The sequence below is a fragment of the Martes martes genome, assembly GCF_963455335.1.
Source record: "Martes martes genome assembly, chromosome: 8".
In the NCBI taxonomy this organism is placed as follows: domain Eukaryota; kingdom Metazoa; phylum Chordata; class Mammalia; order Carnivora; family Mustelidae; genus Martes; species Martes martes.
In genome coordinates, this window is record NC_137895.1 from 63913398 (window position 1) to 63936508 (window position 23111).

The window sequence follows — 23111 nt, forward strand, 5'->3', positions numbered from 1 at the left end:
AGGGAAGAGAGAGGCTTGAAAAGAGCCCAGACAGATAGACAATGGCCCTATGTGAGGATTCCAGATTCTGTCCTAACTGCCACTACAGAACTTTCCATAGTACAAAGCCACTAAATAATTTTTTTAAGAACTTAAATTAATGGCTCAGTGGGTTAAGCCTCTGCCTTCGGCTCAGGTCATGATCTCAGGGTACTGGGATCGAGTCCCACATCAGGCTCTCTGCTCAGCAGGGAGCCTGCTTCCCCTTCGTTCTCTGCCTGCCTCTCTGCCTACTTGTGATCTCTCTCTCTCTCAGTCAAATTAATAAAATATTTTAAAAAAAAGAACTTTAATTAATGTTCCAAATTACCTCAAGAAGAAAAAGAATTAATTGAATCAGGACAAGAGAGAAAAGAGAGACCAGTTAGGAGGTGATTTGCAATAGTTCAGAGGAGAGAAGATGGAGCTTGGACTAGGTGGTGGCAGAGAAGTCTGGATTTGAGCTACATGTGGGAGGTATCGCTGATGGTGCCAGGCCTGGTATGGGTAAAGTAGGTGATGGAGAGGGAGCCATCAAGAATAACTTTCAGGTTACTGGCTTGAGCTTCTGGCAGTTGGGACTGCCATTAACTGAATTGAGAAATAATGAAGAAGAATGTTGCAAGGAGAAGGGCAAGGAAGATCAAAGAGTGATTTTGGTTTTAACATGTTAGGTAGAAGATGCCTGTAGCACTTCCAAGTGGAGATATTAAATACCAGTTGGATATGTGAGTCTCCTGTGCTCTATGAAAGATCTGAGCTGGTGATACAAATCTGTGAACCACCTGAAAAAAACAATAGGAATGGGTGAGACTGCCTAAGAAAGGGACGTGGGGGCTGAGATCAGAGGAACTCGTTACACTTCGTTGTTGGTTACAAGTCAATGTGTTAACAGTGGAAATTGAAAATGTACCACCAGGCAGTGGCAGAAAAAACAAGAGAGCAGTGTCACAGAGTCCAAAAAGCGAGTGTTAGAAGGAGCCACCCACCATATCTGTCAGTGACTGAGAAGTCTAGTACGATGGGGATGAAAATGTTTACTGGACTTAGCAAACAGAAGGGCTACTGATGACCTCATCAAGAGTTTCCCCAATGGGGCGCCTGGGTGGCTCAGTGGGTTAAGACGCTGCCTTCGGCTCGGGTCATGATCTCAGGGTCCTGGGATCGAGTCCCAGATCGGGCTCTCTGCTCAGCGGGGAGCCTGCTTCCCTCCCTCTCTCTGTCTACTTGTGATCTCTCTCTGTCAAATAAATAAATAAAAATATTAAAAAAAAAAAAAAGAGTTTCCCCAGTGGACCTTGAGGGCATCAGCTAGAGTGGCTGGGTTGAAGGGTGAATAGGAGGTAGGCATTGGAGTCAGGATGGGCCCACAAGGCTTTCAAAATCTATATTTACAGGGCACCTGGGTGGCTCAGTTGGTTGGGTGTCTGCCTTCGGCTCAGGTCATGATCTCAGGGACCAGAGATTGACTCCCAAATCAAGCTCCCTGCTCAGCGGGGGTCTGTTTTTCCCTCTCCGTCTGCCCCCCTCTCTCCCACTTATCACTTTCTCTCTCCCTCAGGTAAATAAATAAAATCTTAGAAAAATCTGTATTTACTATGGGGAGCAGAGCAATGGGACAGTAACTCCAAAGGAAATGTGAGGTCGAGAAGGGCAGGATTTAAAGATGGGAGATACAGCCATATGTATGACTGCAAATGGAAATAATTCCAACTGAGCAAGGGGATAAAGATACGAGAGACTGAAGAGGACACACTCTCCCCTGCACGAGGCTCAGGTGAGCAACGTCTGCCTCCAGTTTCACTCTGCTTTTCTTGCTGATCCACAACCTTCCCTCCTCACTGACTCCTTCAGCTTGATTTCAGAAAGCTTCACTCACATTAACATTTTTCATTTTCTTCATCTAAACTGTGAGCCAGGATCTTTATGGAGGGCAGCATATCTTTGCGTTCATTCCACTGCATTTTGATTTCACAGTTTAGCTCTTTGGAAAATATGTCCATCTTTCTTAGGCACTATACAGATGAGAAATCTTCTGTCCCAATGTACCAACTCTATTCCATAGGCAATTGCCTAAGTGGCATGATTGGAGTGACCTCCTAAAACTTATCCTTGCCCCAAAGTATCATTTAGTAAGAAATAATAATAATTAAAGTATAAGAGTTACCTTTACTATGCATCTTAAGTTCACAGTTTTTACCTCATTTAATCTTCCTAAGAGTTCTGTAATGTAGGTTTTGTTATCTACATTTATTTTTTTATTTGAGAGAGAGAAAGAGATAGAGAGCATGAGCGGGGGAGCAGGTGGAGAGGGAGAGAGAACCCCAAGCCAACTCTCCCCTGAGTACAGAGCTGGATGTGGGGCTGATCTCACAACCCTGAGATGAGGACTCTAAGATCATGACCTGAGCTGAAACCAAGAGTTGGATGCTCAACCGACCGCACTGCCCGGGTGCTCCTTGTTACCTTGGTTTAGAAATGAAGAAACAGACACCAGGAGATGTTAAGTGATTCACAAGGTTTCATGGTTAATAAATGACGGATCTTGGGTAGTCTACATCCAAAGTTTTAAGAAAAGCTCTAGTTGGAGCTTTGTGTATGTAGTTTCATGGACCTTGAGATTGATGTAGAAGATGAGATAATCACAGATGTTCTGACCACATTCCTCAGCCTTGAGCCCTAGGAACAGGAATAGGGAGTGAGAGTGGAAGCAAAGAAGCACAAATACAAAGTTCAGCTCCAGGGGCACCTGGCTGGCTCAGTTGGAAGAAGCAACATAACTCTTGATCTCGGGGTCATGAGTTCAAGCGCCATGTAAGATGTAGAGATTACTTAAGTAAATATTAAAAGAAAAAAAAAAAAAGTCCGCTCTGAAAGACACTCTCAAGGGCCCAGAATTCATCATTTGAGCATTTTTCATAGATTGTCATTTCACATAATTCAGCTCATGTCCTCACAAGTCAAATGAGATTGAGAAACAACCTGTTTCCTGTGGACAACCAGACTGAAATCATGCATTTATTAACTGCAATTAACCACGAACAGGCTTATGTTATTCCTCTTCTTGTTCCAGCACACAGACTGGAGGGTAGAATAAGAATTTCCTGCAACTTAATTTTCTGAGAATGGTGTTTGAAGTTGGGATGAGATCGTGAATATGAAATCCCCTTGAAAATAGTACTGCTGGGGCACCTAGCTGGCTCAGTGGATTAAGCCTGTGCCTTTGGCTCAGGTCATGATCTCAGGGTCCTGGGATAGAGCCCAAATCGGGCTCTCTGCTCGGTGGGGATCCTGTTTCCCTCTCCCCCTCTGCCTGCCTCTCTGCCTACTTGTGATCTCTCTCTCTCTCTCTCTCTCTCTGTGTCAAATAAATAAATAAAATCTTTAAAAAAAGAAAAAGAAAAAGAAAAATGGTACTGCTGGGGCACCTAGGTGGTTAAGCATCTGGCTTTGGCTCGGGTCATGAGTTCAGGGTTCTGGGATCCGAGCCCTGCATGGGGCTCCCCCCTCAGCAGGGAGTCTGCTTGTCCCTCTCCCTCTGCCCCTACTCCTCCCCCTGCTTATGATCTCTCTCTCTCTCAAACAAATAAATAAAATCTTAAAAAGAAAGAAAGAAAGAAAGAGAAAATGGTACTGCCACTTTACTGTATGATGTATTCTTGGTTGTGTTGGAAGAGAACTGGCAGCTCATTCTATTATCTCAGAGCTCAGGACCTTGTGAACCAGTGACTCGGCCTCCTACAGAAGGTGACGGCCGCGTGGCTCCTGTGTCCCCCAGCAGCAGTGCCCCGCTTGCTGAATAGCCCCTTCCTCTTCCATCACACTAAGAAGATTCAAACAGAAGATGGACCATGTCCTTTGGAAGCGGTAAAAACAGTTCAGGGGCCTAAATTGATTCTTCCTTGTTTGTACCAAGTAAACAGATGTTTGGGGGAATGTCTCCTGGGTAGGTAAGCTGTAGGACTACTCCACATACACTTAGTGATAGATAAATGGAGAAGAGGCATCCCTTTCTCAGGAAATTATCCTGATAAACTAAGTAGGCAAAATGACAGTTTGTAATGCAGCTCGATCAAAGGATCAATATTTGGAATCAAAACGACCAGGGTACAATCCCATTTCCAATACTTATTAGCTGTGAGATTTCATTTTTCTCAAGTTCATTTTGCTCACTGATAAGATGGGTATGATAATAATAATGCTTAGCTCACAGGGATACGTAAAGAGATAAAGCAGATAAAATGGATAATGTAGATAAAAGGTACGTGGAGTCTTCCATCACAGGGGCCCATATCAAACGTTAATTCCCTCCCTCCTTGGCCCCTGGCTTAGCCGTTGGTCTGCAGGTGCAATTTAGACATCCCCGAGGAAATTAGGAATCAGGCAAGGTGTTGAAAACGTTTCTCCAGAGTGAATGAAGCACGATTCTGGAGAACTGAGGAGTTGTACATGTAGTGGAGAGGGGTGCGGGGGGTGGGGGTAGACTTGATGTCCTTGGGGCTGTAGAAAGCTGGCATAGTAAGAATTTGGACTGGAGGCTATGAAGCTTGTGTCACCGATCATTTCCAACACATTAAATCAAATCTGTCATACTAGTTTCTAAGTTCAAGGTTTTAATTCACCTTGGAAGGCAAAGTGTTTTGCAGCTAGATTCACTGCTTGGTTGTATTCTCTTTCGGGAGCTCCTATGCTTTTCATTTCTCAGAACCAGTTTATCAAGACTATAGACTGATGCCTGTGCTGTTAGCTTGTCTGGAGAAAACAAAGCCATTAACGATACTTAACATATTAATTGCAGAAAGTGCTTCTTTAAGTTTCTGTTGGCAACAAGTTACCAGTCTAACAGAGTAAGTGAAGTGCATCCAAGACTCACTTGAAAACCTGGCCAGGCAGGATTTTTAATCTTCATACTTCAGGTTTTCTTTATTACAGTTGCCAAAACGCCAAGCTTATAATTTACAAGTAGTACCCATGTGTCACTGGGAAAGAAACCCAAACCTAAAAATAGAAATGAAACTCAGGAAAACACCAACCCAGATAAATAAATCTTATGTCGAATGTAGAAAGCTCGTAAACCTGTGCTCAAGGTTACACCAATTGTTTAAATTTCAATGGACTGAAGCAAGTGCATTTACCAGTCAGCATGTCAATGCCCAGGGGAAGTGACAGTTTTTTTCACATTTCAGAAAATCTTTTCACATCATTTCTTTTTTTCTTCTTCCTTCTGACTGATTATTCAATTCTTAGGTAACAGACTGCTTTTTCTATAACAGGTTAGTATTTCCATTGGGATTACTTTTACCTAAAGCATCACACCTATAGGGCCAAGGCCATTGGTCATCGCTGTGCAGACCTCTGTTACATTGCCCTGCACTGCATCCTGAACCCCATCCAGTCCTTGGAAACTTGTGTGCCATTGTTAAGGGTAGGACAGATGTGATATTCGTAGTTGCAAATCGTTGACTCCAAGCCTAAAACTTTGGACCTCCTTTTCGCTTTTCCCCATACCCCAGACAACCACCAAATCCTGCTAATATTTCCTTAATTTTTTTTTTCTTACATTATCCATCCTTTCTCTCTCTGGTGTGATGTTTAGTTTTATGTGTGACCTGGGCTAGGCTATAGTATGCAGTTATTTAATCAAACAATCTGTGTTGCTGTGAAGATATTTCATAGATGTGGTTAGCATCTACAATCAGTAGACTTTAAGAAGATTATCTTTGATAATGTGGGTAGACTTCATCCAATCAGTTTAAGGTATAGCAGAGGAAAAATTTTTCCCTACCATCTGAAGTTAAGTGCACAGGAGCTGCAAATTAAACTGACAAAGGACAGATTAACAGGAGGGGGAAAATGGAATTTATTTACCCACACACTGTGTGTATAGCAGGAGACCCCAGTGATAAGTGGTTAGAATTTGGGGCTTATATACCATCTTAATGAATGAAGGAGTTGGGGAGAAAGGCATTTATGGGAAACCAAAGACTTTTGGAAAGATAAATGAGTTTTCAGGAGAATAAACAGCGGATAAGAAAGTTTGTGATAATGTTTGTCTCTACAGGTACGAGTAGTCTCTCTGTCTCCTTCAGGGCCATAGAAAACCTCCCTTGTACAAGAGATTTGGGGTAAGTTTTTATTTACTTTCTCCCTTCTGGGAATAGATCTGCCGTGAAGAGGAATTTATGGCAGCTTCATTTTCCCGGAAGTTGCTGTTCTTAGTCAGATAAGGGGAACTCTGAGAAAGCCTTTTTCTCTATCTGTTGAATCTCAAATATCTTCAGCTCATGATCACCTTTATACCAACTCTGAGGTTCCAAATGGGTCTCCACAGAAGACTGTTAGAGCAAAAACTTAAGTTTCCCAGAGAGGAAGTAATTCTCCCTCAAGACTGCAGGGTCAGTTTCTTAAGTTCTGAGTCTCCAGCATGCAGTACCAACTTCGAAATTGTCAGCCCCAGCAAGCATCTGAGCCAATTCCCTGAAATAATCTCTGTCTGTCTCTGTCTTTCTCTGTAGGTACATAGGTGATAGATAGATTGATTGGTATATAGATAGTTTTCTATCTCATCTATCTACCTATCTATCTTATCTATCTATCATCTATCTCTTATTCCTTCTGTTTCTATGGAGAAGAACATTGAAAGATGCACAGTGCCACTATCCTTAGTCAAAGATCATTGGAAACTTAACTAGTCTTTGTATTTGAAGTGTTTATCTGTTCCAAATCTTATAAATCAATTTTTAAAAAAAGATTTCATTTATTTATTTGACAAATAGAGAGATACAGTGAGAGAGGGAACACAAGCAGGGGGAGTGGGAGAGGGAGAAGCAGGGTTCCTGCTAAGCGGGGACCCCAGTGACTTGGGGCTGGATTCCAGGACCCTGGGATCATTACCTGAGCCGAAGGCAGATGCTTAATGACTGAGCCACTCAGGCGCTCCTTATAAGTTAATTTTAAATTCATCTTCCTTTAGCTCCTCCCCAAAACCTGAAGCGGGACACAGCCTTAATCATTAAGGAGGCTATCCAGACCCTCAGCATTTTGGCACTCCCTACCAATCCAGCCTCGTTTCCCAGCACTATCTTGTGTTCTCGAAAGCAGGTTTCCTGGTTCCCAAGTATGCTGTGGACATTGTCATCTGCTGCCTATCTGCATTTTTCATCGCCGATATTCTGATCCCCTCATCTTTGTTTATACATATCCTACCATTCTTCCAAGGTCCAGATTTTCTAACAAGTCTTCTTTCACTCCTTATATTACTTTCCAATTGCTGCTGTAACAAATTACCACCAACAGAGCAGCTTAAAAGAACACAAATTTGTTCTGTTACAATTCTGGAAGTCAAAGTGAAAAACCCATTTCACTGGGCTAGGATCCAGTTGTCAGGAAGGTGTATTCTTTCTGGAGGCTGAAGGGGAATCTATTAACTTGTGTTTTTTCAGCTTTTAGTGACACCTATATTCCTTGGCTTGCAGCCCCTTCTTCCATCTCCAAAGTGCTTCACTCAGTGCTCTGCTTCTGTTGTTGTCAAATGGCCTTCTCCATTGTCAAGAGGCCTTCTCCCTCTCTATCTAAGAGTAAAATCTCCCTCTGCCTCCCTCTTGTAAGGACACATGCGATATGGAGGGCCCACCAAGATAACCAGAATAATCTCTCTCTCTTTCTTTTTTAAGTAAGCTCTATGCCTACTGTAGGGCTTGAACTCATGACCCCAAGATCAAGGGCCGCATGCTCTACTGATTGAACCAGTCAGGTTCCTAAACCTCCATCTTAAAGTCCTTAATGTAATCTCATCCATAAAGTTCCTTTTGTCCTGTAAGGGAACATTCACAGGTTCTGTGATTAGGATATCTTTGAGGGTCATGATTCAGCCTATCATATTGCTTATCTTTTCTACCTCCTTAACTTCAACCAGCATGGTTGATTATTTAAACCACTCTCTCCAACATCCTCCCCACTTCTTTGTACCATGTCTTCCCTCTCCCATCTAGCCCAGTAACTTATCATCTCTAGAACTCCTGAGTCCTCCTAGGGAGGAAAAATTAGGCAACCACAGATTATCACCACTGCAAATTTATGATGTCTAATCTCAGCTGAATCCTCAAACCCCTCAACAATCCTTTGAAAGCCCTCTATCCCACTCCACTCAGCAATGGTTCCTTCACAATTCTGCTCAATCTACTCAAGCACAGGACTTTGACTCTTAAACAGAGTAACTGGCTTCCATTTCATAGAGAAAAATCAAGGTCATTAAGCAACAGATAACTGATCTCTCCCATTCCTAAAAATGTGACTTCATTTTCCACCATGGCTATAACCTTCCCACAAATCTTAGAGGATGAGATAATCATTCTACTGTTTCAGACTCACTCATCCACCTTCGCTCCTGATTCTCCTCTGTTGTTTCCCCCAGGACCTTATTTCATCAGACACGCTCTCTCTTTATCTCCAATTTCTTCCTCTCAGCTCACTCATCCTTGGGCCTCAGCCTAGGAGCATGATCAAGTTATTCACACACCAATACAAGACAAAACAAAACAAAACAAAGCATATAAACAAAACACTTCCCTCAACCTTTCATTCCCCTCTAGCTTCTACTCTTTCTCTTTCCCCTTCTTAAATCAGATGGGATTATTTTCTGCTCTAGTTTTCTTAATCTCAGTTCTTGTGACCACCATCCAAATAAGAAGCAAGGGACTTATTCTAGACTTTGTGTTCTCCTTCATATACATCCGGTCAATAACAAAGTACTTGTTGTTTTCCCTCCTTGAAATCTCCCAAATATGTCCTGCTTTGTTCATTGCCTTCCAATTATGGTCCTTACTGATATTTTGCCTAAATTATAGCATCATAATCTTAAGTGATCAGCCTGCCTCTGGTCTTATTTCTCTTATTTTTTTTTTAAAGATTTTTATTTATTTATTTAACAGACAGAGATCACAAGTAGGCAGAGAGAGAGAGAGAGAGAGAGGAGGAAGCAGGCTCCCTGCTGAGCAGAGAGCCCGATGCGGGCCTCGATCCCAGGACCCTGAGATCATGACCTGAGCTGAAGGGAGAGGCTCTAACCCACTGAGCCACCCAGGCGCCCTCTCTTATTTCTTTTAATCCTTCTACCACACTACACCTAGAATTGGACACTTGAAAACATTAAATCTAATCATGTCACTCCTCTGTTTAAATGCTTTTAATGGCTCCCATTGCCTAGAGCCTAAGTCCAAACTCTTTATTAACAGGGCTCACGGCCCTCAGTAACCTGACCAGACTTATTCCCCATAAATCCCAATCATGCACTTGACACTGTAATAATTCTGCATGTTCCTTCACCATGGCATGCTTTTTCCCACTTATGGGCTCTTGCTTGTGCTGTTTCTACGGGATGCAAAGCCCTGCCCATGTTTGCTCACCTGTCAACCTCATATCCATCCTCCCAGATCCACTCAAGCAACATTTTCTGCAAGCATTCTCTGAACACCAGATGGGACTAAATACTCCAACTTTGTGTGCCCTTAGTACCTTGCACATACTTTATTATGTTATGCTGAAATTATCTATTTGTCTATCTGGTTTCCTTACAAACTCCTTAACTTAAGGGCACAGACCATCTGAACTCACATAGGAATAATGGTGAATTTATTTCATTTAATACAGAACTTGTTTTATTTACATTTTATTTTGAGTGTTTGGGTATTTAATTTTTATGTCACTGTTATGTCTCCCTCATGGGTCTGGAAGCCCATTAAGTAGGGTGTATAGGGTACCTGGGTGGCTCAGTTGGTTAAGCAATTGCCTTCAGCTCAGGTAGTGATCCTGGAGCCCCAGGACCAAGTCCCACATTGGGCTCCCTGCACAGCAGGGAGTCTGCTTCTCCCTCTGACCTTCTCCCCCTCATGCTCTCTCTCTCTCTCTCTCTCTCACATAAATAAATAAGATCTTTAAAAATAAAAAAATAGCAGAGATTATATTTTATGACATATCCTTATCATATAGCAGGTTATGTACATAAAGATATTTATTAATGACTGTTATTGTGAACACTATGAAAAACAACTCAGGCATATACTTTACTAATAGCTCTATATCATTCCTGTATAATAATAGCAGCCCATTTCTGGTCAAAGCTAATTACAACAAATTACAACAAGATCTCTAAATTCTTATACTGATAGTTAATATAATACGACAGATTTTTTGTTGTTGTTTTTATTGTAAAAATATCTGGCTAACAGATAGATATATTAACAAAAATAGTTTCCCTTAATAGGCAATACCTCAGGTAAGGAACAGTATATTTTATGAGGCATAGGTAGTAAGTCCTGTTTGACCACATTCCTGCTGTAGTCCCCTTAAGTACTCTTCCCCATCCCAGATAAATGCATCCTTTTTCAAAGCACTTCCAGCACTAGCCAGTCCTCTTTTGCTATCTCATAAATTCAAGGGAGTTTGGGGGGAGCCAAGGCAAACTCTTTTAATATTTCCACTATAGCACAATCATTTTTATTCAAGTGTGATATGGATAAAATAAGGTTGCTTTTCAAAGGAAAAGAAAGAGCAGAGCCATCATTAAAGGCAGTGTATAACCTGAGGGAATGACCTAAAAATCCTGTTCTCCTCACTCCTTCCGACTGTTTTTATGTTAACATCTGAGGTGTGTTTGAGCATACCTTTGTACCCCAATTGTTTTACCTGTTATCCACACGTCACACTACTTCCTTTGAGCTTGTGCCCAGCTGATCCTTACAGTGTTCCCCCCATCATCACCCAACCTCTCCAACTTTTCTTCCTGTAAAGGTAGCTCTGATTTACATTTGGATTTACAAAAATCATGAATGATTATTTGTACTTTGACAAATAGTTATTGGACATCTGTTTTTCACATGAGGCACTATGAACACTCAAAGGTGAATCAGGTGTGGATAAGCTGAACAGTCCTCAATGCTTGGTGTGAACCAAAATGACCTCTGCAGGTTTTTAAATATTTGGTTAATCAGGCATTGACTACAGAAATTCCAATTCCATCAGTTGATGGTATGAACATTTTTTAAAAGTTCACAGGTATGTTGATACCAAAGTCAGGCAAAGGCACTATAAGTAAAGAAAACTATAGCCCAGTATCCCTTATGAACATTGTTGCAAAAATCCTCAACAAGGGGAGCCTGGGTGACTAAGTGGGTTAATAAGCCTCTGCCTTCGGCTCAGGTCATGATTCCAGGGTCCTGGGATTGAGCCCCACATTGGGCTCTCTGCTCAGCAGGGAGCCTGCCTCCCCCTCCCCTGCCTGCCTCTCTGCCTCCTTGTGATCTCTGTCTGTCAAATAAATAAATAAATAAATAAATCTTAAAAAAATAAAAAATAAAAATAAATAAAAAATCCTCAACAAAATTATAGAAAACCAAATTTAGCAGCATATTAAAAAGTATTACACACCATGACCCAGGGGGAGTTATTCCTGGAATTCAAAGATAGTTCAACATTTTAAAAAACAAAACAATATACATGATTATCTCAATTGATGCACCAAAAGCATCTGATAAAATTCAACACTTTTTTATGATAAAAACAATCAATAAACTAGGAATAGAAGGAAACTACCTCAACATAATAAAAGTCATATATGAAAAACCCACAGTAAACATCATACTCAATGGTGAAAGACCGAAAGTTTTTCCTCTAAGATCAGGAATAAGGCAAGGATGGCTACTTTGCGATTTCCATTTCAACATAGCACTGGAAGGTCTAACCAGAACAAATGGGCAAGAGAAAGCAATAAAAAGTATCCAAACTGGAAAGGAAGAGGTACAATTATCTCTATCTGCAGATACAGGGGAGAAAAAGATTTCCTTTGGTCCTCTTAGGGTCCCTAGCAGCATCTGAAAATTAAAAGGACAAAGATTAAGGGGAGAAAAGCATACAAATTTATTTAAGTCTTATGTAACATGAGAGTTTCATAAGAAGACTCAAACATTTAAACCTGAGTATTTTTCTGCTAAAAAGTGTGGACAGTCTTGAAGATATAGGGTAGGTCAGAGAGTATGAAATAAGTGTAATAAACTGAGGGAAACTTGTTACGATCTGCTTGTTCAGATCCTTCTTAGCATCTCTTTATCTCTGAAAATAAGGGTGCTCCTTTCCTCTAGGTAAGGAAGGACATCTTTCTTTTTTTTTTTTTTTTTTTTTTTTTTTTTTATTTCTTTATTTGACAGACATAGATCACAAGTAGGCAGAGAGGCAGGCAGAGATAGAGGGGGGAGGAAGCAGGCTCCCGGCTGAGCAGAGAGCCCGATGTGGGGCTCGATCCCAGGACCCTGGGATCATGACCTGAGCCGAAGGCAGAGGCTTTAACCCACTGAGCCACCCAGGCGCCCCAGGAAGGACATCTTTCACATGAGAGTTCTATGAGCTGTTTCAGGGGAGAAGGATGAGAAGATCAGAATAACCTTTCTGTTTCTGCCATTCTGTCAACCTCCTTTACCTTGAAATACTCACTATACCAAAGTGCCATGTTTGGGGTAGTATGCCTTAAATCTCATCATAGATGATATGAACTTTCACGTAGAAAATTCTAAAGATTCCACAAAAAGAATTATTTGTTAGTTAGACTTAGGAAATGAACTTGGCAAAATAGCAGCATACAAAGTCAACCTGCAAAAATCAGTTGCATTTCTATACACTAACAATAAACAATCTGAAAAGGAAATCATGAAAATAATACTGTTTACAATAGCATCAAAAAGATTAAATACTTATAAAGTAAGTTAATCAGTGAAACGAAAAACCTGTACAATAAAAACTGCAAAACATTAGGGAAAAAATTAAGGAAGATATAAATAAATGGAAATACATCCCACGTACATGGATGTACGTTCATGGATGTTCATGGATGGATAGTTGGTTGAGAGTCAAAGCCTTGGGTTTGGGCTCAGGTCATGATCTCATGGGCTGTGAGATCAAGCCCCACCTCTGGTGCTCAGCAGGGAGATTGCTTGAGGATTCTATCCCTCTGCCACACCGCCAACTCGTGTGTGCATGTGTGTGCATGTGCGAGCACACATTCTTTCTCTCTCTCTCTCTCTCAAATAAATAAATCTTAAAAAAAGATGTCAATACTATCCAAAGTGATCTACAAATTCAATAAATCCCTATTAAAATCCCAATTTTTCAGATATAGAAAAACTCATTCTAAAAATCATATGAAATCATAAAGGACACTGAATAGCTAAAATAATCTTGAAACAAAGCTGAAGGACTCACATTCCTTGATTCCAAAATTTACTACAAAGCTCCAGTAATCACAACAGTGCAACACTGGCATAAAGACAGACATATAGACCAGTGAAGTAGAACTGACAGCCCAGAAAATAAACCCTCACATATTTGGTCAAATGATTTTTTACAACAGTGCCAAGACTATTCAATGGGAAAAGGACAATCTTTGTAACAAATGGTGCTTGGAAAACTGTGTATCCTCATGCAAGAGAATAAAGTTGGATCCTTTTCTAACACCATATGCAAAAAGTTAACTCAAAATGAATCAAGGACTTAAATGTAAGACCTACACTTATAGAACTCTTGCAATAAAACCAAGGACAAATCTTCATGACATTTGGTTTAGAAGTGATTTCTTGGATATGACAACAAAGGCATAGGTAACAGAAGAAGACAGGCAAATTGGACTTCATAAAAATTTAAACACTTTCTGTATCAAAAGACAATGGCAACAGTAAAAGGCAACCTAAAGAATGGGAGAAAACATTTGCAAACCATGTATCTAATAAAGGAGTAATATCTATAATATATAAAGAATTTCTAAAACTCAGTAACAAACACCAAACAACCTGATTCAAATATGGGTAAAGAACTTAAATAGATATTTTTCCAAAGAAGTTACACAAATGGCCGATAAGCACATGAAAAGATGCTCAGTCTTACCAATTTTCAGGGAAATGTAAATCAAAACTACAATCAGATACCAGTTCACACCCATTACAATGGCTACTATCAAAAGACAGAAAATAGGGTGCCTGGGTGGCTCAGTTCATTGTCTGCCTTGGGCTCAGGTCATGATCCATGGTCCTGGGATCCAGCCCCAGTTGGGCTCCCTACTCAGTAAGGAGCCTTCTTCTCCCTCTCCTCCTGGCTCATTCTCTCTGTGGCTATCTCTGTCCCTCTCAAATAAATAAATAAAATCTTTAAAAATAAAAAAAAAACTAAAAAAACTGGATAATTAAAAAAGAAAGACAGAAGACAACAAATGTTGGTGAGGATGTAGAGAAATTGGAACCCTTGTGTACTGTTGTTGAGAATGTAAAATAATATAGTTCCTGTGGCTAATAGTATGGTAGTTCCTCAAAAAAATTAAAAATAGAATTACTACATGATCTAGCAATTCTACTTTTGAGTATATACCCCACCCCCAAAATTGAAAACAGTTTTTTTTTTTTTTTTTTAAGATTTATTTATTTAGGGACGCCTGGGTGGCTCAGTTGGTTAAGCGGCTACCTTCGGCTCAGGTCATGATCCCAGCGTCCTGGGATCGAGTGCGGCATCGGGCTCCTTGCTCGGCAGGGAGCCTGCTTTGCCGTCTGCCTCTGCCTGCCACTCTGTCTGCCTGTGCTCGCTTGCTCTCTCTCTCTGACTAATAAATAAATAAAATCTTAAAAAAAAAAGATTTATTTATTTATTTGACATAGAGAGAGAGACAGCGAAAGAGGGAACACAAGCAGGGGGAGTGGGAGAGGGAAAAGCAGGCTTTCTGTTGAGCAGGAAGTTGGATGCAGGGCTGGATCCTAGGACTCTGGGATCATCACCTGAGCCAAAGGCAGATGCTTAATGACTAAGTCACCCAGGCACCCCTGAAAACAGGTTCTTGAAGAGATATTTGTATACCAGGTGTCCATTATTCCCAATTACTAAAACATTGAAGCAATGTGAATGTCAACTGATAAGCTAAATGTGGAATATACTACAATGGAATATTATTTGGCCTTAAAAAGGAAGAAAAATTTCATATATTCTATGACATGAATGAACCATGAGGATATTATGTATGTCAAATAAGCCAGCTGCAAAAAAACAAATACTTCATGATTCCACTTATATGAAGTGGTTAGACTAGTCAATATAATAGAAACAGAAAATAGAATGGTGGTTGCCAAGGGCTGGGAGGAGGGGAGAATAGAATGTTATTTTTTAATGGGTAGAGTGTTAGTTTTACAAGATGAAAAGAATTATTGAGATAGATGGTGATAATTTGCATAACATTATAAATGTATTTAATATCACTGAGTTTTACACTTAAAATCATTAGGATGATACATTTTTTATGTCATATGTATTTTACCACGCTAAAAAAAATTGGAAAAAAGAAGTTCACAGATGATTTTCATGCCCTTCAAGGATTGAAACTATTAGGTTCTCATTGTCATATAGAGATACAAGGCTGCATGTGAATAATTGAAATAAACTGAAACAAAGCAGAAATTGGTGGGTGTCTTAAGATACACTGACAACATGTTAGAAGGGTTTGAGGGGAAGGAAACACTACTTTCTGTTTGAGAAGTCAGTGCAAAGTCCGTGGAAGAGTAAGGAGAATGAATCTGGAATTTGAACTCAAGAGACCTGGTTAAGAGAACTGAAGAGACCTGACACTGATTAAGCTCCATTACGGCTAAGGACTATTATTTCATACGTAAATGAGAAGGACTCACATCTATGTCACAAGATTATCACGAGGATTTTAAACAATGAAGAGAAGAAATAAAACATGCACATAGGATAATGCTATATCCAGAGCTGGAAATCAATAAATGATAATCATGTCTAAATCTGACCTGGTGTTTGAGTCAAGCCTTGAAGCATGAATAGGATTTAAACAGTTGGGGCTGAGGGGTCCCTGGGTGGCTCAATGAGTTAAGCCGCTGTCTTCGGCTCTGGTCATGATCTCAGGGTCCTGGGATCGAGTCCCGCATTGGGCTCTCTGCTCAGCAGGGAGCCTGCTTCTCTCTCTCTCTCTCTGTCTGCCTGTCTGCCTACTTGTGATCTCTGTCAAATAAAATCTTTAAAAATAAATAAATAAACATTCAGGGATGAAGGGAAAGAGAATTCAGGTAGAAAAAAGAAGAGTGTTTATAGGTTGTATGGTTTTATAGCTATTTATATGCACAAATCATACAAAGTATTTTGGAAGCTTTAAAGCCAAATTGGATATAGATCTTGGGTTCAGAAGCTAATAGTTACCTCAGTGATTTGTCAAACTAATACAGACAGTTTTCTTTTTTGTATTCCTAATGTGCTCCATGTGTTTTATTTATTTGTTTTTTAAAAAGATTTTATTCGGGGTGCCTGGGTGGCTCAGTGGGTTAAAGCCTCTGCCTTTGGCTCAGGTCATGATCCCAGTGTCCTGGGATGGAGCCCTGCATCGGGCTCCCTGCTCAGCAGGAAGCCTGCTTCTCCCTCTCCCACTTCTCCTGCTTGTGTTCCCTCTCTCACTGTGTTTTTATCAAATAAATAAAATCTAAAAAAAAAAAAAAAAGAATATTGCAAATAAAAGATGGAATTAAGATGGAATTAAAAATTTATATCAGTGGACGCCTGGGCTCCCTGCGAAGCCTGCTCGCTCTCCCACTCTCCCTGCTTGTATTTCCTCTCTTGCTGTGTCTCTCTCTGACAAACAAACAAAATCTTAAAAAAAAAAAAAAAAGGAAGGAAGAAAGGAAGGAATGAGAGAAGGTAAAATTTTAAAGAATGCATTTTTTCAGAAAAAAAATTTTTTTAAGGTGAGGTCCACCTAGAGCCCAGCATGTGCTTGAACTCACAACCCTGAGATCAAGAACTGGGCTGAAATCAACAGCCGCCCACTTAACCAACTGAGCCACCCAGATCCCCCCAGCAATCACTTTATTTTTTATTTTTTAAAGATTATTATTATTATTATTATTATTATTTTTTAGAGAGAGAGCGGGAGAGCACAAGCAGGGGGAGCTACAAGCTGAGGGAGAAGCATTCTCCCTGCTGAGCAAGGAGCCTGATCTGGGGACTGGACACCAGGACTCCAGGATCATGACCTGAGCGAAGGCCAAAGCTTCACTGACTGAGCCACCCAGGTGTCCCAATGGCTTTAAATATCTTAGAATTCTCTATTCTCCTCCATAAAATCTTATTTTTGTAAATTATTAGTTTAAGTGTAAATTATAATATTGGCATTATATTAGCACTTAAGTTGTCAACAAACTGAGTACCAAAACCCTTCCCTATTTTCAACACACCCAAGGATGTTTCCTAATTTTATTCCTTAAAGAAATTTAAATTATGTTCATATACTAAATTTTGCCTGCTAAGAAGATAGTATGCAGTATGTTTTACTCTCTGATGATACCATCTTCTCTAATCACTGCCATAAGTGGAGTGTGGTACATTAATTACCTATTTCATCTGCTTTGTATTTCCATTTCTGGAACACTACAGCACTACTAAATTAACAGTATATCTAGATAAACTACTTTTTAAGTTTTTTTTTTTTTTTTTGTAATCTCTATACCCAACATGGGGCTTGAACTCACAACCCTGAGATCAAGAGTGATATGCTCTCCCCACTGAGCCAGCCAGGAACCTCTAGATAAACTATTAATGTTTGTACCATCTAAGCTATGAGATTGCATTCTATTTTTTTAATTAATGTATAAGCATTCAAATTCTTAAAAATATGTATTTACACGTTTTTTAAAATAGCTAGAAACAAAATATTAAATTCTTCTATATTCCTGGATATTTTATTCCCAAGGCTCTTAGAAATGGCAACCCAGCATGTTTCTTTGACTTTCTGCACCATGTGTCTGGTTGTTCACTTGTTTATCTGTTGATGATGTGGAATGCTAACCTTCAGGAATGATTTGAATAATTAGAACAAGGATTCTTCCGGGAAATGGACTCTATGCAGGGGGGGATCAATATCTTATTGACATTTAGAAAAATAAATTTTCATAGAAGAAAAATATAGTGATTAAACCAACTGTAATCCAATCATACAGGGTTTGATTCTGGAATACTTTTGCACGTATCGACTTCTGACTCAATGTACGTACTTCCAAATGCAGAGGGCTTAAATCCTGATTTCTCTTGGTCTGCAACACCTGACACCAACTTTTCCCTGAAACAGGATTCATATATGACTTTTATCAATCATAGACATGAGTCTTCTCCTAGTCATATCTTTCCCACCACCCCAAGTACCATGGCTAAGAATTTGTTCTTGATGTGGCCGCTTCAAATTCTCCATCTGCTCCTGCTAATAATTCAACTTTACTTCCTCTAAGATGATTTATCTTACTTCCAATTTATTTTTTATTTTTTTTAAAGATTTTATTTATTTATTTGACAGATAGAGATCACAAGTATGCAGAGAGGCAGGCAGAGACAGAGAGGAGGAAGCAGGCTCCCCTCCGAGCAGAGAACCCGATGCGGGGCTCGATCCCAGGACCCTGAGATCACGACCCGAGCCAAAGGCAGAGGCTTAATCCACTGAGCCACCCAGGCGCCCCTCTTACTTCCAATTTAGATCAGATTCCCTTGCCATACATGATTAGCCTCACAGTACTTTTTTCCCCTCCTATTCTCACAGTTCATAATTATATTTGCATGGTGATTTAGAATGCCTGCATCCCACATTCCTTGAGAGACTGTTTCTGTATTTCATATCATTTTATTGTCAGAGACTGGCAATTAGTAGAAACTCAGGAAGTATTTATTGAATGAATCAGTGAATGAATGAATGAAGTTCAAGCTCAAATCCCATCCTCTCCAAAAAGACATTCCTAACCTCTTCAGCCACAGTGATAAATCCCTCTCTTGAACTTTAGGCACTTATTGATGGTACCACTCATTTATCCCATGGAATCATAGATCCATAGACTTCTATAGGAGTTTAGAGATAGCAGGCTTTATTTTGTAAATAATGTATGTAATTCATTGAGATAAAATTTTTGCTTTTACTTCTGTGAGTACTGTCATTAGTGCTGGGGAGTTAATCTATGAAGTATTTTGAACAATCTTTGGACTATTCGTTTCTGTGGAGATTTTTCTGATGTTTCACAGAAATCTACATTCTTAAGATTTTCAAAACAATTTGGTTCCTGGGCATAAAAGAACAAGCCTATTGGTTCTACTAATGATGGTCCCTCAGATTGTCAGATTATTCTCTTGCACAATCAAAACATAGCCCCTCCTTCAATTACTGCCTTTATGCTGTGGTTTTCAGCTCTTTCATCATCCTAATTCACTCTCCTGTGAACTGACTCAAGTTCGTCAATGTTATTTTTTAAAAAATATTTTATTTATGTATTTGACAAAAAGAGAGGGAGAGCACAAGCAGGGGGGAGCTGGAGAGGGAGAAGCAGGCTCCCCGCTGAGCAGGGAGCCCCACACTTGATCCCAGCATCCTGGGATCATGACCTGAGCCAAAGGCAGATGCTTACTGACTGAGCCACCCAGACACCCCAGTCAATGTCCTTCTTAAAATAAAATTACTTTTGTAACCAGTAATTTTATTTTTTAAATTATGCTATTCAAATGTCACAAGATAGTATAAGACTTAAAATTTCTATAAATTTAGAGGTTCCTCTAAGAATAAATTTGTGACGATTCTTCAAATCTTTAAGTTCAAAAAATTTAAAAAGCTAACTTTAAGTAATAGGTATCTTTTTCTGGTAGCCTGTCAAACCGTTGTTGGAGAATTGCTTAGATTACAAAGCCAATTCTATTCATTATATCTTAAAATTTTCTGGCTTGCTCTGACCACTTGCTATTTGAACTTCAAAAGGATTTGAACAAATAAGTAACAAAATACCATGCTTGTTTTGGTGTGAGGAAAAAGTTTAGTCCTATGGCTATTACCTGCTAGGAACTAAACCAAATGTTTAATAATAATAATCAGCCCTTTCCTGGGCTCAACAAATTGTTTTGATGTGGTTGGTACCAGCGCCTGATGAGAGTATTAGCCTTCACTTAAAAAACGATCACTGGGGCGCCTGGGTGGCTCAGATGGTTAAGCTTCTGCCTTGGACTCAGGTCATGATCCCAGGGTCCTAGGATTGAGCCCTGTGTTGGGCTCCCTGCTCAGTACAGAGGCTGCTTCTCCTTCTCCCTCTGCCATTCCTTCCACTTGTGCTCTCTGGCTCTATCTCTCTGTCAAATAAATAAATAAGATCTTAAGAAATGACAATAATAGGAGCGCCTGGGTGGCTCAGTGGGTTAAAGCCTCTGCCTTAGGCTCAGGTCATGATCCCAGGGTCCAGCAGGGAGCCTGCTTCCTCCTCTCTGTCTGCCTGCCTCTCTGCCTACTTGTTATGTCTGTCAAATAAATAAATAAATAAATAAATAAATAAATAAATCTTTTTAAAAAATCACAATAATAAAATAAAATAAATAAAAATGATCATTAGTTTGAGTTGGTATTACAAACATTACTAAATTGCTAATAATATAATATACTTCATTACCAGGCAAGAATTGTCCTTTTTAGTCCTCTACATATAATTTATCATCCATGCCAAGAATGTTATAAGAAATTGTAAAGTAGCTTAATCATTCAGTCTCAAAAGAAGGCAATGAATGCTACAGAAGAAAAAGTTAACAAATAAAATAGAATTATATAGAAATAAATTAGAAGATGTAAGGAGGGCTTGAGCTCCTCTACTTCTGAAATAGTTTTACTATCTGACACATAGCTATGACCATTAAATATTTGCTAAATGAATAAAAATGTTCAAGCACTAGGGATAATTTTACAGTGGGGACAACAAATTATAAGAAGGTAGTTGGCTTAAAAAAAAAAAAGAAAGAAGGTAGTTGGCTTAACCAGAATATCTTGTAACTTATTTTCAATTTCAATTTCTCTCTTTTTAATTTTTTACTATATTTTTTACTGTATTTTTAATTTCAATATTTTTGAGAACTCAGTATGAGTTCAACATAGCATTATAGTCATTAAAAATACTCAAAAAGTTTTTTTTTTAAGATTTAATTTATTTATTTGACACAGAGAGACACAGTGAGAGAGGGAACACAAGCAAGGGGAGTGAGAGAGGGAGATGCAGGCTTCCCACCAAGCAGGGAGCCAGATGTGGGGCTCCATCCCAAGACCCTGGGATCATGACCGGAGCCGAAGGCAGACACCTAACAACTGAGCCACCCAGACGCCCCAAAATACTCAAATAGTTTAAACATTGTGTAATTCAATCTCCTATTATCCAAATTTATATATTATAAATTACTTCTTTCTTTCCCTTTCTTTTTCTTTCTTTCTCTTTCCCTTTCTCTCTCTCCCTCTCTCTTCTTTTCCTTCCTTCTTCCTTCCTTCCTTTCTCTCTCCCCTCCTCCCTTCTCCTTCCCTCCCTCGTTTCCTTCCTTCCTTCCATGAAAAATTCACTTGGGATATTTAGGTAATAGTATTTTAAAGTAGCCCATAAATGAGCTATTGCACCTAGATAGAGACGCCCATACAACATGTTAAAGAAACAGAATAAACAAAAGAACCTTTGGAATGCATCTGGTTGTTCAAAACTAGGAGGGTTTTTTTGTTGTTGTTTTTTGCTGTTTTTTTTTTTTCTTTTTAGTGACTCTGAGAAACTCAAATTCCTCTTTAAGGATTTTGTTGCTACCTTTCCTACAAAAATTACCCAGATTACTTCTTGACTTCTACTTTGAGAGCACAGGAAGTCTTGCTGTGCAATATTAGGTAACTCAGTAGTTCTGAAGCTTACAGGTACTTTTTTATCTGAACAGTATATCCTAAATACTGCATGTAATTTCTACATAGCTTGTTCGTTGAACCTATTCCATCCCTGGATTACATTATATATATGTTCTTTATATACTTTCTAGAGAAAAGGCATTCAAGGCACATTTTTATATTTTATATAATATATAATATATAGATAGATATATCCTGTAAGCAATAATTGAAGTTTGAAAAATATTATCACACTTGCAACTTTCATATTTGTAAAAGCATATATTAATTTGAAATTATTTTTGGGAGATCTGTCATAAACTAAATAAGTACATGAGACAATCCAGGACAACTTATAAAAATTTTCTTCAAAAAGAAGGTAGGTGTTTATGCTAAGGGTCCAGTTTGTTACCAGTGAAAGCCCAGAAACAGCTAGGAAGCCTACTCCACTCCACTTTATTATAAGAACTGTTTGATCATCATAGGCATCATATTAATTGAGGTGATCACTATAACTTCCAAACTCATTTTAGATTAAATACAAAAATTCTACACTAAAGTAAAGTAAGTCTGATAAATAACTTTTGAAAATGTCCATTAATTTATTATTTTACAAGCAATTTTTCAATTTTTCTGCTATGTACTGTTTTAGGCACTGAAGTACAAAAATGAATACAATATAAAATTCTTGCCCTGAGGGAGTTCACATTTTAGTGAGGGTTGTCTTTTTTTTCTCTTTTTTGCAGGTATTTAATATGTGGTTTTCATATACAGTTAGGGAAACAGTATGTTACAGGACCCAAAGAAAAAAAGAAACATTCCTTGAAAGAAGTTGGAAGTGGGTTTGTCTTGACTGTACTATGAATTGTTTGTTGAATTAAATTAGTGTTTCAGAAGTATCTATTTAATTCCATATTGTTGACATTACAGTGAAAGCAGTGAAACTTGTCAGCAGATGATTAAGTTTTATGGTTGATGTCCACACTTTTGTAGCTTGGGAACAATATCAAGTTTCTGGGAAAAACATCCTTCCTCTCTCCCCACCCTCCCTCTATCATTTCATCAGGGGCTCAATCTGTTGGTGTCAGGTGTGTTCTCCAAATAAAGGTGTATCACAATTCTTCTTTTTTCATTTTTTACTTAACATGAGAAGAGTTACTGCAATTTTTCAGTTGTTTTTTTTTTTCTTTCCTCCTGGGACAGGAAGCTTTTAAATTGTTGGTTTATTATACATTTCATTAGGGAAAGTCTGCACTTGATGGCTATTTTTTCCATTCCCAGGACCACCAGTTAGTGGTATTAGTTCTGGGTGAGTGGAACACCCTTTACAAGCAGCTGGAGGAGGTATGCATGTTTCTAGATTACTGACTTC

General features: G+C 39.1%; 1 long non-coding RNA gene across 1 annotated transcript; it reads left to right on the forward strand.

The window, feature by feature from the left end:
• The first annotated feature begins 1579 nt into the window (after positions 1–1579).
• LOC308347243 lies at positions 1580–22858 on the forward strand. The gene is made up of 4 exons (XR_013967232.1): positions 1580–1795; positions 3723–3885; positions 6080–6143; positions 22486–22858. It is a non-coding gene; the product is annotated as an uncharacterized lncRNA (long non-coding RNA).
• Positions 22859–23111: the final 253 nt, after the last annotated feature.